Source organism: Sus scrofa, chromosome 13 (genome assembly GCF_000003025.6).
Source record: "Sus scrofa isolate TJ Tabasco breed Duroc chromosome 13, Sscrofa11.1, whole genome shotgun sequence".
Classification (NCBI taxonomy): Eukaryota; Metazoa; Chordata; class Mammalia; order Artiodactyla; family Suidae; genus Sus; species Sus scrofa.
In genome coordinates this window covers 87021855-87029123 of record NC_010455.5, presented here as the reverse complement: position 1 = coordinate 87029123, position 7269 = coordinate 87021855, and the positions used below count along the sequence as shown (strand labels likewise).

At 33.7% G+C, this 7269-nt stretch overlaps 1 long non-coding RNA gene across 1 annotated transcript; it reads right to left on the bottom strand.

The window, feature by feature from the left end:
• Window positions 1445-7005, bottom strand: LOC102165414. The gene is made up of 3 exons (XR_002338139.1): window positions 6857-7005; window positions 5285-5319; window positions 1445-2215 (listed from the first exon to the last, which is right to left on the bottom strand). It is a non-coding gene; the product is annotated as an uncharacterized LOC102165414 (long non-coding RNA).

Sequence of the window (7269 nt, the reverse complement as noted above, 5' to 3'; positions counted from 1 at the left end):
AAATTTTAAATTATAAACACTTTGTGAGTCTGCAAAAAATCTATATAGAACTAGTTACTTGTTCTGATCTCTAATATCAATTTACATGATAAATAAACATATATTTGATAGGCTGCTAACGCCAATTTCTGAATTTAATTCCCTATGCTTAATGAACCTCATAAATTTGATCTAATGCCTTCCCAAATTAATACGTTAAGTCTAAATTGACTTGTATTTCATAAGTACAAATTTGTTCACATTTAAATTAATCTTGAAGAAAATATGTATTACATAGAAATGTGCATTTTATAGTCCTCATATATGAGGGTCCTTATTTTATTCATTTGGTGCTTTTAAAAGGGAAATAAATAACTAGCTCAAATAATCACATGCATAACAATTGCTAATTTCTTGCAAATGTTTTAAAGAGGAGACGTTCATTATATATGACTCACTGCCCACTGAGTGCAAGCCCCTAATCTAGGTGTTGTGAAATATAGCTAAACCATAGTTAAGATATAAAACTTTGCCCAGGAACTTCAAGCCCATGTCAATGGATTCTATTCATCTGCGTATGTTTTTTCAATATAATTTTCCATTTATTTTATGCTTCCTATGCATGCTATCATATTTCCTTATTTTTATATCTATTTTATTATATAGACTATATAAAATGCACATTTATAGAAAACAAATATAACCCCCATTTAGAGAGAAAAAAGGCTTACATATAGAATCTTAAAATATAATATCATAAAATCATATAAGCACAAAACAGAGTATATATAAAGACCACGGTATAAATGTGGATAATAGAGGGAGAAACAACAAAATTATCAAGATGAGTAAGTCCAGTGTTAAGTATGAAAGGATGTAAACAGAAGAGAATTATAGGATGTCACATTTGGATAGATCACAGCCAATTATTTACTCAGCAGATATGTACTGAGTACCACCTTTGTGTTGAGCCCTGTGTGGAGTAGAAAGGACTTAGAGGTGATTAAAAGAGACATAGACTCTGCCTTTGTAGAATGTATAGCTTCTGGAAGTAAGGGCAGTAATATTAACCAAGTAATCATTCCAGTCAGGGCTACAAATTATGAAAAGCGCTGTGTTGTGAGCACAGAGAAGCCTCATCTCAGCTAAGGCCTGAGGTGTGAACAGTTCCTGTGTGCATTTGGGTGGAGGAAAGGGTTAGGGAGTACTCTTATTCCCAGAAAAGGGGAAGAGGCATGGAAAGGTGTCTTGAAGCAGGAGGCAGCGAAGCACATCTGAAGAAGAGATGGAAACGTGTGTCTGAAATGTTGAGTGGGAGCAGAGAGTACTGTAAATTGAGACCACAGATATTGTTGAGGGTCAGTAGATGTGTTGTCCTGGTGGCCTTGGAAGCATTTGCAAGAATCTTTATTCTAAGCATAAGAGGAAAGTACTGAAACATTTTATGCAGAGATGATTTTTTAAAGGATTATTCCAGCTAGAGGATGGAGATTATATTGGAGGGGTTCCAAAATGAAGGCAGTACCAGCTAGGTGCAATAGTTTAGGCACAAGGTTGCAGTACTGTGGGTTAATATGCTGTGCTATAAGTGCAGATGGAGTAGAAATAGATTAATATGAGAGATGTTTAAGTAAAGAAATCAAAAGAACTGTCATTTAATTGAATTAGGCAGGGGGGCAAAAATTACGTCAAAGATAACTCTTAGTTCTCTAGCTTGTTCAACTGGTGATGTCATTTACTAGAACTGGGAATCCTAGAGAAAGACAAGATTTGGGAGGGATAATGGAGTGAAAAATCATTGTTTGAGTTTTCGGTGTACTAGATTTTGAAGTGTCCATGAATAGATGACATGTAAAATTTTGGATAGAGCTATGAAGCTGGACTAGCAATTTAATTAAAGAGACTCGCTAGCCTTCTCCAACATTTAGCTGAAGAATGAGCGAAGAAAAGAAGAAAGAAGGAATGGAAGTATGGAAGGAGGTGATTTCAGAGGTAAAAATGGTACTGGAGAATCTATGTTATCTAATAGCCCCAAAATATACTATTTATCTTCATGATTTCATATCAGATTATGGACTTCTGCTCTATGATTTAAGACACAAGATTTTTTTCAGTTTCACCTTAGTTTAGATCACAAGACATGTACTTACTACCAGAATGCCAGAGAAGGAAAAGTCCTGTTGAATGGCAAACTCATATGGACATACTCAGCCGGCTCTTTTCACTGCAAAACGATCTGCATGGAAAGCGGGATTACAAATGATGGTTAATGATAATTAGATCTTAGTTATGAAACTGTTAACAGCATCAAGATTTAACAATCTTATGCTTTTCTCCTGGAAATCCCTAGCTATATGTCCCACGAGTCTCAGAACCTTGGTACCTTTTTCTCTAGTCATTGTTTAGAGAAGGTAACCCAGTTCTGGTTTTTCAGGTTCTTAGTTTCTATTCTTCATGCTAATATAAACTTTTTGTTTCCAGATCATTTTTCAGACAGGATTGTTGTACTTCCCCTTCACCCATAAACAAAAGAGCTGGAAGCTCCTCTGATGATGATAAAAACATACCTATGTTATAAAAAGTAAAAAGCTACTTAAAGATTTAAAGAAGAAAGTAAAAATAAGTTGAATTCCTACTATGTTAAGATAATCACCATTAACACTTTCATAATTAATTCATGCATTTTTTTTTTCTTTTTTGGCCGCCCCATGGCATATGAAGTTCCCAGGGCAGGGGTCAGATCTGAGCTGCAGTTGCTGCCACAGCTGCGGCAACACTGGATCCACAACACATTGTGCCAGGTCAGGGATGGAACCTGCATCCCAACGCTCTCAAGACCTAACCAATCCCATCACGGTGTAGGGGAAATCCAGTTCTCGCAATTCATGCACATTATCAGGCAGCCTTTATTATTATTTATGATGAAGATCATGATGATGATGTTCCTTTACTCTCTTTTCTGTACTTCATTTTCCAAGACTATCAGACCAACTAGTTCTAAAAACCTGCTGCTTACCTTTTCATACATTCTGTGCCGATTATATAATGAAATAGATACGTGAGAGAGAGAAATACATTTTTGTTATTTATGTTATAAAAATAGGATTATATTTTTTCCACTGCTCAATTTCATTTTTTTTTCATTTAATGTGAAAATTACCTCCTTTTAAATGCTAGGTAATAACATGGATGGCAGATACACTATGGTATAAATATGCCATATATACACACACATATATATAGACATACATATATAGTAATATTAATTCAACCGCTTTCTGTTTTCTATGCTTCCATCTGTTTCTACTTTTTACCAGAAAAATGTTACAACAGACATACTTGGGAAAAAATATTTGTACTTTAATTTATTTGGCATACTGTCCCAGGACCCATATTACTTAGTACCAAAATCTGTTTATCTTTCAAGAGGGCTGTGACAATTCACATTTCCATCAGCAAGGTATGAGAATACTACAGCACTGTGAGCAGCAGGTGTTATCACTTGATTTAATTTCCCAATATGAAGTGCACAAAATGATGCAACTGTATTACTATGATTTAGATTTTCTTGCTGCAGAGGTAGAGAATAAGTTCATGCTTTTCTCTAAGAATTTTAGAATTTAACTTCTACATTTTTCTAAAATATTTATTTTATTTATATAAACTTTATCTAGATTTGGTTTTCATCCTAAATGGATAGTGTGTTTTATCAGAGACATTTAGTAAATTAATCATCTGTATACCACCAAATCGATATATCTATTTTATTATATATAAAGTTTCCATGTATACTGGTTTCTATTTATAGAGACAATATATGTAATAATTGTTTTATTTTATTTTCCTCTTTCATTGTAGTTACAAAAATCTCTAAACAATGTTAAACAATAAAGGAGAAAGCTATGCGTGCCTTGTTACTGTTTTTAATAAAAATGACTTTAATGATCCACCATTTATAATGATGCTTGTTGCTGATTTTGGCAGCCTCTACAATATTTAAGTAGCTACTTTCTATTACATTAGTGAGTTTTATTTGGAGTGGCTTCTGAGTTTATAAAATTACTTTTTAGCACATAGCAATAATCATCATATGGTTTCCCTTCATTGATTGAAAGACACTATAGGTTGAAAGATTTCCTTATATTTAAAGATCACTGCATTCCCTGACATAAACACTTATGGTGTAGTATATATTTATTATATCTTACCAAGCCTTGGTTTCCCATACATTTATTTAGAATTTTTGTGTCCACATTAATGAGATTGGTATACAGTGTTGTTTGTTTCATTTTGTCTTTTTCTAGCTGCTCAGGTATTGATATAAAGGTAATAATGGCTCTATTAAATGAATTGGAGAATTTTGATTTGGTAAATGAATTGGGGAGCTTTCCAATATATTTCATACCATATGGTTTTGTTAATTTTAATATTTTTAAATTTGTGAATCTTTTATGGCCCTTCTAAACTTTTCACAGATAATGTCATTAACCAGGCTTTTTTCTTTTGGTCAAGAATTGATAATTTATGATTTTTCTTTTTTAACTCAAATAATATGAATTATATGGCATATTTCTTAATACTGAAATACCTTCCATCCCTGAAAAAAAAATATAGATGTACTATATATATATACACACACACACACACACACACACATACACATATATATGTATACTTCTAATTTAACATAACTGTACTTTTCTGCATGTTTATATGCTTATTTAGATTAACTAGTGGTTTATTTATCTTTTTGGTTACTTCAGAAAACTTAAAAAAAACTTTTGAACTTATTAATTCTACATTTTATCTTTTTACTAACATAACGACTCCTGCTTTTACCTTTCCTAATCCCTTCCTTCTACTTCATTTTGGAATTTTCTTTCTCTACATTATTTAAGTATTCATGCATTCATTTTAATTTTTCAAAATTTTCACTTTTATTTGTTATCTCTCCTAAATTTTAAGAAATTCTTCAGTTTTGTTTTTTAGAAATCATTAGAAAGAAAATGTGTTTAGTGTAGTGCTTTAATGTCCAATTGGAAGAACTCTTCTTTAGTATTCATTTCTATACTTAGAAAAAAAAGCTTTTTTATTACATCTATGCATACGTACATATTTATTGCTAAGCATAAGTTCTATTTTTAAAATATTATAATATATTCATTAATATCATTAAATATTCTAAATCTATCATTAATAAATTCCATCTAAAAAAAGAAACTCTTTGTCATTAATTACTTAGTTATCCTAAAGTACACTGGATGCATGACAATAAAATTTCTGATGACTCTTTTTCTTGACTTACCAACTGGCAGAATAATGACTTTGTTCACTGGTGTTCTGCAAAGGAGATCAATAAGATTTTTTAAAGCAGATCTTTAATTTTATTATTTTTTTACATTTTTATAATTTTTAATTGTTATTTCCCCAATACAATTTTTTTTCTACTGTACAGCATGGTGACGCAGTTACACATACATGTATACATTCTATTTTCTCACATTATCACGCTCCATCATAAGTGATTAGACATAGTTCCCAGTGCTACACAGTAGGATCTCATTGCTAATTCATTCCAAAGGCAATAGCTTGCATCCATTAATCCCAAACTCCCATTCCACCCCACTTCTTCCCCCTCCCTCCTGGCAACCACGAGTCTATTCTCCAAGTCCATGATTTTCTTTTCTGTGGAAAGGTTCATTTGTGCCATATATTAGATTCCAGATATAAGCGATATCATATGGTATTTTTCTTGTTCTGACTTACTTCACTCAGTATGAGAGTCTCTAATTCCATCCATGCTGCTGCAAATGGCATTATTTTGTTCTTTTTATGGTTGAGTAGTATTCCATTGTGTATATATACACCACTTCTTCCTAATCCAATCATATGTCAATGGACATTTGGATTGTTTCCATATCTTGGCTAATGTGAATAGTGTTGCAATGAACATGCTGGTGCTTGTGTCTTTTTTAAAGAAAATTTTGTCCAGATACATGCCTAAGAGTGGGATTGCTGGGTCATATGGTAGTTCTATATATAGATTTCTAAGGTACCTCCATAGTGGTTGTACCAGCTTACATTCCCACCAAGAGTGTAGGAAGGTTTGCTTTTCTCCACACCCCCTCCAGAATTTGTTATTTGTGGACTCTTTTTTTTTTTTTTTGTCTTTTCTAGGGCCGCACCCACGGCATGTGGTGGTTCCCAGGGTAGGGGTCTAATCGGAGCCATAGCCGCCAGTCTACACCACAGCCAGAGCAACGCGGGATGAGCAGCATCTATGACCTACACCACAGCTCACAGCAACTCGGATCCTCAACCCACTGAGCGAGACCATGGATCAAACCCACAACCTCATGCTTCCTAGTGGGATTCATTAACCACTGAGCCACAATAGGAATTCCTATTTGTAGACTTATTAATGATGGCCATTCTGACTGGTGTGAGGTGGTATCTCATGGTAGTTTTGAGGTGCATTTCTCTAATAATCAGGGATGTTGACATTTTTTCATGTGCCTGTTGGCCATCTGTATATCCTCCTTAGAGAAATGTCTATTCAGGTCTTTTGCCCATTTTTCCATTGGGTTGTTGGATTTTTTGCTGTTGAGTTGTATAAGTTGCTTGTGTAATTTAGAGATTAAGCCCTTGTCAGTTGCATCATTTGAAAGTATTTTCTCCCATTCTGTAAGTTGTCTTTTTGGTTTCATTTGCTGTGCAAAAGCTCGTCAGTTTAATTAGGTCCTATTGGTTTATTTTTGCTTTTATTTCTGTTGCTTTGGGAGACTGACTTGAAAAAACATATCTTTAAAGTCAGAAGAGGTTAACTTCTATTACAAACAATTTCAAGATTTTGGTGTTTTAACACCTACTGCTTTACCATATCACCATCCAACATGTTTCTCCAAAGGCATATATGGTCCACTGCACACAGTCGGTCAGGACACAGGTTCCTTCCATCTTGAGACACTTCCATCTTCAACCAAGTTTCCTGGGTCTGCATGAAAGGAGAAGACATAGCGCACAGATAACACTTATCTGCTCTTAAGTTTTTTAGTATTTCTATTCGTCTCCATTGGAAATACTTCATTACATAGCCACATGTGTATGCAATGGAATAGAAAATGAAAATTAGCTGAGTTCTGGGGAGGGGAAGGAATGGACTTACAGAGTATATAATAAACTAAGCCCTGCCAAAAGGAGTTTTAGGGTCATAAAATTTGAAAGGTCTCAAAATGCACCCTATATGTAAGCTAATAAGTCAGTTTCACATATGTATATATATGTGATATA